We start from the raw sequence: 12,814 nt of genomic DNA, 5'->3' as shown, positions 1-12,814 counted from the left end.
TTTCATCAATCTTTAGTTTAGAAAACAGCAGGTATAGTGGTTTACCAAATCAAAAGTGATCATACCTGTGAATCTAAGAAATGCGCATTGGGTGTTAATTGTTATTGACATAAAAGGGAAAGTCTTATATTTCTGTGACTCAAAGGGAGGATCACCTGGATTGATATTATTGCAAATATCTCGATATCTTTCATTTGAGTACCTTATGAGGTACGGTATGAAACTAGATCTGTCAGTTTGGAAATATGTCGAATACTGTAATGAACTTGATTTTCCTTTGCAGATTGACGATAGCAGTTGCGGGATTTACATATGCGCGATGGCAAAATCGATCATCTACAGGAAAAGGATATATCGTCGTTACAAATTATCGACACACATGAGAGCCCAAGTGGTCAGGAAAATGTTCTCCGGTTCTGTAGAATTTTAGGAATTTTCAATCGTTAAGTAATAGAAAGAGAAACAGGGATTAAAAAACCTAACTGGTGAATCAAAAGTGGGTGATTCCCTGTTTGGTTTGATTGGTTGAGGTTGTAGTTTACTGCTCTATTTAGAAAACTTTTAAAGCTTACTGGCTAGGTTATTACGGATAAGAAAAAACATATTTATGTACTTTCAATAAAAGAAAAATCGGTATGTGACTCGTCACCTCACTTCAGAAGCAGAACATGAGTTTGAATTTGAGTGAGTGAAACTTGTTTTTGTTGTCAATTCATCACATAGTTCGTGGTACAAGATATCGTTATTTCCTTTCCTCGCACCACCTTTTCCAAGAATTAAACAAATCGGAATGGAAAAACAGGAATACATATCTTTATTTACAATTTTTTTTCGATTTTAATTTTTACAATGCGTTAGTAAGATAGGCAACCACAATTTGAGTGTCATTTGATATGTTATAAGCGAGTTACAGAGCTTAAAATTCTTCGCTATGTAATCAAAGCGTTTGTTTACATTTCGAATGTTGAAGTGAAAATTCATTCCAGTTTTAGACCTAAAATAAATGTTTTAATCGTTAGGAACTGTTTATTTATGCTTTAAATGAATAATAAGGTAGACAAACCTGCTTTAAAAAGATTTTTTTTACAGGTATATTGAACCTATGTAAACAAAAACAGGGCACGAGCCTTGTTTACATGACGAAGAATTGTGAGCCCAGTACCTTACTTAAAACTCAACGACTGGCACCCAAATTTCATTTAATCATTAGAAATGCATTCCTAAGTCATTGCACATAATAAAATCAGAAAAATAAAATTCGACCAAAATCGTGACCATGTCACTTTAAAAAGAGGCTATGACAGTCACTTGAGTACCATAGCCCATGGATTAACATGTAAAGGAGTTGCACGTTTGCATTTTAATTTTCAAGTCAAAATCCTAATTTCATACACATCTGACTGTTACCCCTGGTTTTTTTATTTGATGTTTGCGTGCATCAGCTAAAAAAAACGGGGGGTGTCTCGGGGGAATTTTGGATTATCTGTATCCTATATTCCGTGTTCATCTTTGGTAAACAGAGACCCATGGGCCTTTAAGGCTCATTTCTCATCTAGCACCTTTTTATTTCATTTATTCAACATTTTTCAATTCTGAACATCTGTCTGTTATCTAAGTAAGTTTCTAGTAAATATATTCACTTATTACGTAATCATTCAATATTATGTCATTGCAAGCATATTTTGTAATACTAACTCCCACTGCCATAAAAAAATAAAAGATTTTAATCAATATTACAAAAATTACTTATCAGGCAAAATTCAACTATAGCTTATGAACATCTAATTTAATACGTGATGAAATACACAAGTTGTAAGCAATTACTCTAGCAAAAAGTCTTATATTATAGGTTTAGATAACTCACCGTTTGACATGTAATTAAATCATATTGAGAAATGGTGTACATTAATTTGAATGTATATAGAAATGGACTTCAATCTATATGATTAAAACAACAAGTGAAAAGCTGTCAATGTATGCGAAACGAATGTAGTGTCAAGGTTTCATGGACCTAAAGCGAACACGTGTTGACAGTAGCGAGATATACGAAAATGCACACAAACGACTTAAGAGGTTACCCAAGACTCCGCGTTCGTCATTAAAACATTCAGTAGCTGAGCAGATCGAAAGCTCTGTCGAGAAATTGAAAAATTAGAGTTAGGTGGGACAAAAGAACCCCCTAAAACTGTTAATTGAATCATGCGGGGACACTTAAGAATCATTTCTAGACCCTAATATTACAACTGCATGCACATGACCATTTGTCTTACTGCAAGTTCCAGCCAGTGCAGAATAAAGAAGACGATGCGGATAATGAAACGAACCTTCTTCTCGATTTGATGGAACACTTCAAAAGCCAGGCAATTTTGTCATCATCATTGTGCAGCATGGCATCAACAATTACAAAGTCTATCAAAAATGTGTTCAAAGAAAGAAAAAGTCTCCAACAGCCAGGCAACTTTGTCATCATATTTGTGCAGCATGGCTTCAACAACAACACTTATCTCTCGAAACAACACTTGTCTATCGAAATTGTGTTCAAGGGAAGAAAAAGCCTTAAAAAACCAGATATGCAACTTTGTCATCATATTTGTGCAGCATGGCATCAACCATTACAAAGTCCATCGAAAATGTGATCCAGGGAAGAAAAAGCCTTCAAAAAAGACAGGCAACTTTGTCATCATATTTGTGCATCATGGTATCAACAATTACAAAGTCTATCGAAAATGTGTCCAAGGGAAGAAATAGTCTTCTTTTCGTGAAGACCCATTTCAGTTAATGAACAAAAAACTGGATGAGAGAAGTTTCCACAGAGATGAGCGAGAAGTGTTCGGATCTTTTGCAGATATTTGTACGTTTTGTTTATTATAAAGTATATTAAATGTAAATGTTAAAATATCAAGCATACTGACTTTGTGGTACAAATTCAATTAGGGATTTAATGGATTATTGGGTACACTTTAATGTATTCACAATTTATATACTAAAAAAAAATGAACTGTCTTCCTTTCTAATATTGTGAAATTTATATGTCCCCTATCAATTATGAACGTGTCAATTGAAAATAAGCAGTCCATTATAATTGGACCAACACATTTTTATAATTTGTAGGTCATATAAAGACGTGTTTAGAATTATATTTATAATCAATATTACAGAAATAGATATACTCAGTAAAAATATATTTGTTTTGTAGGTGACGGAGTTTCTCCAGAATAAAAACAATCAAAGTTATCCACAATTTATGGAATGATTCTACACTGCAAAAATGTTGAAGCCTTCGCCATACAGCGTATATTTATGCTTTATGCACGAGATACCATGCATACGCTAATTTTTATAAAGTCTAGTGGGCTAACTATTCGGCGCGTCCGCACGCTCGCGCAACAGATTTTGTTTGTCAATTAGATTATCGATTATACTATTTTACTTTCATCGGGCACGATGTTTTAATCTGCGAAAATGAGTAGTGAACAACGATCATGGTAATTGATGCACAAAGTAATAATTATAATTCTGATATCAATGAGTTTGATTTAAAGTAGGCACTTGGTGTCTTTTTCAATAGAAATCTACACATGTATTAGAAACATTGAGTATATGAGATTGCAGATATGATAAATGAATGAGAGAAAAATCTATAAATGTTTTAATACTGCCGGTGAATTCTGTTTGTTTGATGTGTTCGTTATAATACAATTTTACGTTGTTAGTCATCAAACTTTATGTTGTTTTCATATAATGCTAAATACCACTAGAAATCAGCTTTATTTTTGCTCGAGAGCATCGGGGAGAGGGAAGCACAAGCAGCTGGATGATGTTAAAATATTACTTGCGATAATGAGATAATTCTACGTACTTTAATAATTATAATTGTAGTACAGAAAATTGTCATATTTCTAAAATAAAAACTTACAATGTCAGACATCTGTGCCGCGGTGAAATCGTACCCTGGATAAGTATATTCATTGTTCATGTAATAAGGTACGGGTTCAAGGCCAAGAGGAAAACATAATATATACCCTGTGCGCACATGTATAGTAGTGCCTTGTATTATCATTTAAATTGGAAAGAAGTTCTCACTTGATAAATATCAATGTATCGGTATAGGTGCGGGAGAAAATTTGAAGTTATAGAAAATGTCTGTACAAGACATGGGCCTTCTTGTTATTCACCTTACGATATTATTGCTCAGACGACGATTAGCCGTGTGTAAACATATATTTGATATATCAATCACACTGAAGACAGTATGGACAAATCATGCGACTAAATCACTTAGCAAAACATGTAAATTTACATGACAGGACGGCCCCATACCCCGGTGTATAATGTTTAGGCCAGTTGGGCTATTGACTCAACAAGTCCAATTTCTAGACGATTATATATTCCATGTTGGTATTAATAAATACGGATAGTATGTATTTGTAAAACACTGACCGATACCCTGTTTGGAATCAGAGACATAAAAACGTGTGTTTAATGTTATTTATGTCTCTGTTGGCATTAAATGCAAAGATTAGTCTTACAAAAGTAGACTGGACTCCATGATCAATGTCGTATTAAAGATTAAAAAAAAATGTCAGGTGATGTCCAAAGAAAACAAGCATTCTGAGAGTATTGCATAAGCAATACACGTCCCCTACCGGTTTTTGGAAATTGTGAAAACAATGCACTGTTAAGCAGAATATCGAACCCGAACTTTTAAAAATTGGAATATAAAAAATTATTTTTCTCGAAAATATGTCAACCAGACGCTACTAAAGTGTAAACTTGATCTGTAGTTTGACATTTTGAAGCTGTTCAGCAAATTTCATATTATTCCTTAAACGCTTAAAGCTATACACGCTATAATTTGCGTCAATTTTGAATAAAGGGGAAAATGTATGTGTTTGATTACTAATAAAAGTTACCTTTATTCTGTTAATTATAATGCTCAATTCGATCACGTAACAAATATATCAAATAATAAACAATAAAAACTATTTATTTTCCTGCCAGGAAAGTAATGCCTCCTCGTGAATATCAATCCATCACGTGATATCGACAGCTAAATTTAGCCTATCATACCAAAACTGGTGAAGGGTCAACATCTTCATAATTGTGATAGTTTCACAAAGGAAAGGATATTTTCAGTAAAGCATGAATTTGTCCGATACACGAGTACAAACAAAAGAAAAAATTACAAGCCTGTGAGTAAATATCAATACTTCCTTTAAAAAGATGACGTAGACCTGTGTTTTTCCCCTATGTGCTATTTATAGATCCTATAAGTGTTAATGCAGAAGTAAGAGTATCGTGAATGACAAACGTATTTTACTCATTATACATGTATGTATTTCAAATTAACAAATGTTAAGCATATTAAAAATCAAGTTGGATATTTAATTAGGCAAACAATAACGACCACCAAGTTCTCCGCGGACATGCGCAATGAGGTCGGTTTCGCTCTTCCTTCATCAATATTCATGAAAAGGTATATTTTCCTGGGAGGAAAATAAACAATTAACAATCTATATCTTTGTAACGAGATGGAATTCACCATTGTAATTTACAGATTAAGGATAACTTTTATAAGTAGACAAACACATGCGTTTTCACTGTCATTCAAAATTGACGTAAATTATAGCGTGTATAGCTTTAAGGAAAAAAGTGTGGAAAACTGAAGTGGGACAGACAGACAGACTGACGGACGCAGAGGAAAGCTATAGTCCCCTCCGGTGAAAACCGGTAGGGGACTAATAAAAGCAAAAGCTCTAACCCCTCAAAGTTATAGCAAAATAGACAATATCCATTGTTAAATCATTAATTAAAAATGAAATGCAATGAACTTTGGTTTGTGTCACTAAAGAATAAATGAGCGATTTATAAAAGCTCTACCGCCTACCGTTATAAAAGTAAATCAAAACTATATTTTTGTCAAGATAATTTCTATCGGGTTCGAAATTTCTTGACATGAATGTAAGCGATAATGCTTTAAAATAAAGAAAAATCGACGTCATTTCAGTGTTTTACTACAGGAAGATTTTACTTGAAATAAACGAGATGAGATGGGCGCGCCGACGCGCTGAATTCAATTAGCCGTCTAGTGTATATTCATCATGTTAGTACCCCTTACTTTATTTGCTCAATTGAGCCTATATATGGCCATCACAACATGCTAGACCCATTCCTGCCATATGGTTTTTAATACTAAAAACATTGAAGATTTTTGTCCAGTCAAGCTTTGATATTTCCACAACATTTATCATGTTAATTCTGTCTGATTTTTATATTTATAGTATGTTTTTATTTCAAAAGCTTAATGTAGGTTACGGAATTAGCCGAGGTTTGCCGAGTGTGTTGGATACGTTTTAGGTTTTCTATCTATATCTATAACTTACTTATTAGATTGGATAGACTTGGGGCTTTTATAACAATAGACTGTCTTCATGTATATAAACTAATGTTTTTTAATTGCAAAACTGAAAGGGACTAGAGAATTATAATTGGTTTCTTGGATAATACTTCACTTTAAGTAGTATGTGACACTTAAATATTATGACGCACAGTTTCCTATTGAAATTAAGGTAAAAATATAATTATAATTTTTTCCCACGTATTTGTTAACTAAAACCCCAACCGGCGGTTTTTGATTATGAAATTTGATAATGAATTTATGCAAAACAAGAGGCCAATTGGCCTTCACGGTCACCTGAGTAGCATATAACCCATACAAAAACTTGTCGAGGAGTCTCATATATGCATTTAATTAATTAGGTTTTATTCTGGAGTAGAAAAATTATAAATTTGTAATGACGACCACCTCCCTGCCTGAAATCTTTCAAAAAGAACTATGAAACCGATAATTTTTGCAAAAAACTTAAAGATCTGGTCTACAAAATTATGAATTCAGTTTTCCTTTCAGGTGTGTGGGAGTAAAGAAGATAATTTTTTAACATTATATGCATTAACACCTATCCATTTTGGCCCTGCTCTAGAGTCAAAACCCATACTCCAGGGGAAATGAAAATTAAAAATTCAGTAGAGGACTTCCTGCTAAACATAATTATAAGTCAGTTTTTTTAATACAGATGTGTGAGAATAGAGAGGAAAATTTTTAAACATTATATGCATTAACACTATATTGCCCCCCCCCACCTCATGTCCTGAACCCCTGACCCAGAGGCTATGAATAACAAGAACATTTTTTAAGATTTAAAACATTTTATGGCCATATTGGCCCCACCCTAGAGCCTGAACCTCTAACAAAGGGGTCCAGATTTTAACAATTTTATTAGAGGGCTTCATGGACATTATAACCAGCATTTAGGTTTTAACAAATATATATATATATATGGAAATAGAGAAGAAGATTTTCTAAGATTTAATACACTTTTACTACATGGCCATATTGGCCCCACCCTAGAGCCTGAACCCCCTCAATTGGGAAAATTATCGACATTTTTTGTCAAATTGGGAAAATTTGAAATTTGGAATACTTTGATATATCATTAAACTGACTTTTGTATTATATAGAACAATCTGTAGTTCACTTCTTAAAATTAAAGTTTTACAGCTCACATGTTCTCAGGAACTAACCAAGAGTAAAATGAAGACACAAAAATATTGAAATTTTCAGAACTATGAAGAGTTCAAATTTTTAAGATTTTATTTATAATGTTGATTTACAAATTTAAATTTTGATTAGAATTTCACAGTGGTCAGGAAAATAAGAAGACTTTATTGTTTTTAAATAGTAACTAAAAAAAGGTTAAAATCAAATTTGGAAAAGGGAACCAAATCTATATAATGTGGAATTATTATATTTTATTTCATAGATTGAATATTTGCGATATTTTATAAGCAAAATATTGTGTAATATATGTTACTGACATCTTGTGTATTAACGGGTAATAGTAAAACCCTGTGACCAAATTACAGTCGTAATGCAGGAGGTCTGTCTACGAAGTCTACAAAGATTTCCTGATAATCTAAGCATTTACTTGGAAGGCTTATTTTCTAATTACAAAATATCAACCAATGCTACTATCATCAAGATAATTTATAACCATCATTAGTAAATTTCTGAGCACTTTAATATGCATCAATCATAATGCCCTGCCGTATAACCCAATAACCTAATTGGTATAACCAACCCGAAAGATGACCCTGCTAGTTGGGCTTGTTAGGTCACCACAGGGGTTAAGTCCAGTTGTGAGAACTTTTCAATTAATATAATCATCAGTGTAGCCACATTACTTGATCATTCAGAATATAATTAAGCCATCTTTAATCAATTACGGGAAATCTACTGACCAAAAAGCAAACTGCTCCTGCAAATCGCAAGTTGTAAATAATTAATGCTTTTGGGAATTTTTATTCTGAAATTGGGAAAATCTGTGGCTTTTTGGCATTGGGAATGGGTCCGATATTCGGTTCAAATTTGAGGGGAGTGACGGCCCTGCATGAATTTCACAATTTAGGTAGAAGTCCTCATGATGGACATCATAACCATGCATTTAGTTTTTAACAAATATATATGGGAGTAGAGAAGATTTTCTAAGATTTAATACATTAACTATATGGCCATATTGGCTCCACCCTAGAGCCTGAACCCATGACCCTCATGGACATCATAATCATGCATTTAGTTTATAACAAATTTAAATGCGAGTAGAGAAGAAGATTTTCTAAGATTTAATACATTTGGCCATATTGGCCCCACCCCAGAGCCTGAACCCCTGAACCAGAGGCCATGAATTTCACAATTTTGGTAGAAGGCTTCATGGACATCATAACCATGCATTCAGTTTTTCCTCACGTGTGGTAGTAGAGAAGAAGATTTTTGAAATTTGGCTCTCTTTTTTTGCATATTTGGCCCCGCCCGTGGCACTCCAGGGGTGGTAGAGCCATGAATTTCACAATTTAGATTCTTCTTACCATACAGATACTTCACACCAAAAAAGGTTACGATTGGCCAGGTAGTTTTCAAGATGAAGTTAAAAATGTAAAATTGTTAACGCACGACGACGGACGAAGACCAATTGCAATAGGTCACCTAGGTGACCCAGGTGACCTTAAAATTAGATAATTCGGGCGACAGTCGGCTGTTTATCTGCGCCGATATCGACTTTAATCCGTCGGCCGTCCAAATTTGTCTGTCGGGTCAAATTATAATTTGTTTTAGCGTCGGTGGCTGATTTCTTTAGTTTAAGCAGCCGTTAAGTAGTCCGTCGAGCAACATTCCATCGGCGGACAGTTTATTATGTCCGTCGTCAGTCGATCAACATTTAAGCATTTAGAATTTTCTTAAACGACGGTCGGCAGACACCGATTGACGACCGAAAATCAACCGACCGACGGTCGGCTGGTCTATCGGGCTATTTTGAAACATCAACCGTCTATCGATCAAAAAGCGGCGGCTAGGCGGACAACGCAATGCTTAAGACTTTCTTCGTCAAAACTGAAAGAAATGTCCGTGATCGTAATCGGTCGACCGTTAATACCACTGTGGTTCAACGTCCGATGTTCCAGTGACAACTCACCGTCTTAAAGATATCGGTGTTCCTAGACGGCACTGCGTCATTCAATGGTCTGCAAAAAATATAATTGTAGGAATAGTTCATATATTATTCCCCCCGCGAAAAAAGTTTGGGGGGTAGATAGGAATCACCTTGCCTGTCCGTCCGTCTGTCTGTGCAATCGAGTCCAGTCCATATCTTTCTTATGGAGAAACATTGGAAGTTCTTACTTCACACAAAGATCTCTCTGAAAATGGCATGGCCTGAAGAATTTTTTTTTTTGGGGAAAAAAAAATGTGTGGATAAAAATTTCGGAAAAAAATCGGGCTCAGTATACCAATAATTTAAAATGTTTAAATATTAAATGGCTGCTTGACATGAGGATTTTGGTTGATTCGAGTCATGGTTGTTAACGGAAGGATGCAAAAGCCCTCATGCATTAACAGTTAACTTAAAATAAAATGAAATTAAAGGATAGAAACTGGTTTGTTTACTCCTATTAGCATTAACAGTTTTAAAAAATAGAGCAGTTGTTATTTATAGAAAATGGACAGTGAAATAGATTCATCCAATATTTTCTATAATAGCAAAAATACACGCGTAATGATTTTTTTTTCTTAGCGGAAGGGGGGGGGGGTATCAATTACGAGCTTGCTCACAGTACCTCTAGTTCAATTTGTTAAGGTCTTACGTTTTCAACGGAAGACCTTATTGTTATTCTTCGGATTCTTTTTAAGGTCTTCCGTTTCCAACGGAAGACCTTATTGTTTTCGTTCGGTTTCTTTTTCCCTATTATTATTACTAAGGTCTTCCGTTTCCAACGGAAGACCTTATTGTTATTGCTTTGTTTCTTTTTCCCTATTATTAAGGTCTTCCGTTTCCAACGGAAGACCTTATTGTTATTCTTCGGTTTCTTTTTCCCTATTATTATTATTATTTTAATTTTTTTTCTTACAAATTTTGTGCACGCGATTTCTCAGAAACGGCTCGACCGATTTTCATGAAACTTTCAGATCTGATAGATAATGATCTAAACCTTATAGGTTTTTTATCATATTGATGACGTCACTTCCGTTTTTGAGAATTTTACGTTTTAGCGATTTTTAGAGGGGTCGCTTGTCCCTCTACATTCTCCTAAACTATAAAAGATATTGAGTTCAAACTTTCAGGAATAGTAGACAAAAGATTGTAGATTTGCAATTTTATTTTCATTTTGATCTGACTTAAAAAGCCCCGAAGCTCGCCTGGACCCGAAAATTGAGATTGAAAAAACGTCGTCATTTTTTCCGGTTTTATTTGATTATCTCTTTTCTAAAAAATATTTTGTTAAGACATGTAACGTAAAAAAAGTTTGTATTTACAAGACCTTTTCTTTAAAATCAAGAAAAAGGGGCTGGCCCCTTAAAAAAGGGGACCAAAGGGCTCTAAAGTCTTTAATCTGTAGCCCTTTACTGAGAGATATTTTGTGAAAGGTTATAGAAGCAAATATGTTTATCTCACAGTTATGTATCCAAGCAATGTAATGGTTTTATTATGTGTTACGTAATTAAGGGTTTTTAGGGGCCAAACGTCCAAAATTTCGATCACCCATATCTCGGAACGAAAAAATATTTTCTAATGCAATACAGAAGAAAAGTTGTTCAAAAAAATGTTCTCAACAATATGCAACCTTCAAAGTTTCGCTAAATGGCCCCTAAAAGGAGATAAGGGATCGGCCCCTAAAACCTTCTTTCTCATATATCTCCAGAACGGTAACGAATTTCTATACACTTGTTGAGCATAATTTGTTCAGAATTAAATGGCCTTTCATTTGATATCAAGAAAAGGGGGCTGGCCCCTCAAATAAGGGGACCAAAGGGCTCTAAAGTCTTTAATCTGAAGCCCTTTACTGAGAGATATTTTGTGAAAGGTTATAGAAGCAAATATGTTTATCTAACAGTTATGTATCCAAGTAATGTTATGATTTTATCATGTGTTATGTAATTAGGGGTTTTTAGGGGCCAAAAGTCCCAACTTTTAATCACCCATATCCCAGAAAGGAAAAATATTTTGTAATGCAGTACAGAAGAAAAGTTGTTCAAAATGATGTACTTAACAAAATGCAACCTTCAAAATTTCCTCAACGGTACAGAACGGTAACAAATTTCTTAACTTTTGTTGAACAAAATTTGTTAAGAGTTAAATGGCCTTTCATTTGATATCAAGAAAAAGGGGCTGGCCCCTTAAATTAGGGGATCAAAGGGCTCTAAAATCTTTTATCTATAGCCCTTTAATGAGAGTCATTTTGTGAATGGTTATTAAAGCTAGATTAGGTATAATACGTTTATATATCCTAACAATATAATGATTTCCTCTTGTGTTACCCAATAAGGGTTTTTAGGGACCAGAGGTGAACATGGTTAATCTTTTTCATCTTAATTGGAAGAAATGCAAGTATTTAAAACAGCAATGTAAGAGAACCTATAAAAAGCGATACAATAAAGCATTAGTACTTCACTCCTTTTTCCATATCATGTTTTGTGGTCAAAAATCAAAGTCGATGATGTCATGTTTCCTTCTAAAAATCAGACGGAAGACCTCCTCGTTGCTCGCAACGAGATCGTGTCTAGTTATTATTATTTTTCTGCCTTTTTTTGTGCACGCGATTTCTCAGAAACGGCTCGGCCGATTTCAATCAAATTTTAGGATGTGATAGATAGTTGTCTGAACTTGATTGGAAATTTTTTGTGTTGATGACGTCATATCCGTTTTTGAGCTATTGAGATTTTTCTAATTTTTATATGGGTATTTTGTCTTCTGTTGTTCTCCTAAACTATAAGAGATATTGAGCTCAAATTTTTACGGTAGGTAAAGGAAAGATTGAAGTTTTGCATGATTGTTGTTTTGTATGTTTAGCACTACTGGCGCCAAAGCTCGCTATGGCTCGAAAATTGACATTAAAAAAGCGTCGTGATTTTTTGTGCTTTTCTCTCTTTATCTCTTTTCTGGAAAATATTTTGTTAAAACATGTAATGTAAAAAAAGTTTATATTTACAAGACCTTTCAGCTGATATCAAGAAAAAGGGGCTGGCCCCTCCAATAAGGGACCTAGAGGGCTCTAAAGTCTTTTAACCATAACTCTTTACCGAGGGATATTTTGTAATAAATTATAGAAGCAAATATGTTTATTATACAGTTATGAAGCCAAGTAGTATAAGGATTTTCTCATATGTTACGTAATTAGGGGTTTTTAGGGGCCAAAAGTCCAAAGTTTCGATCACCCATGTCTCACAAAGGAAAAATATTTTGTAATGCAGTACAGAAGAAAAGTT

The sequence above is a fragment of the Magallana gigas genome, chromosome 5, assembly GCF_963853765.1.
Source record: "Magallana gigas chromosome 5, xbMagGiga1.1, whole genome shotgun sequence".
Classification (NCBI taxonomy): domain Eukaryota; kingdom Metazoa; phylum Mollusca; class Bivalvia; order Ostreida; family Ostreidae; genus Magallana; species Magallana gigas.
This window is presented reverse-complemented; position numbering follows the sequence as displayed.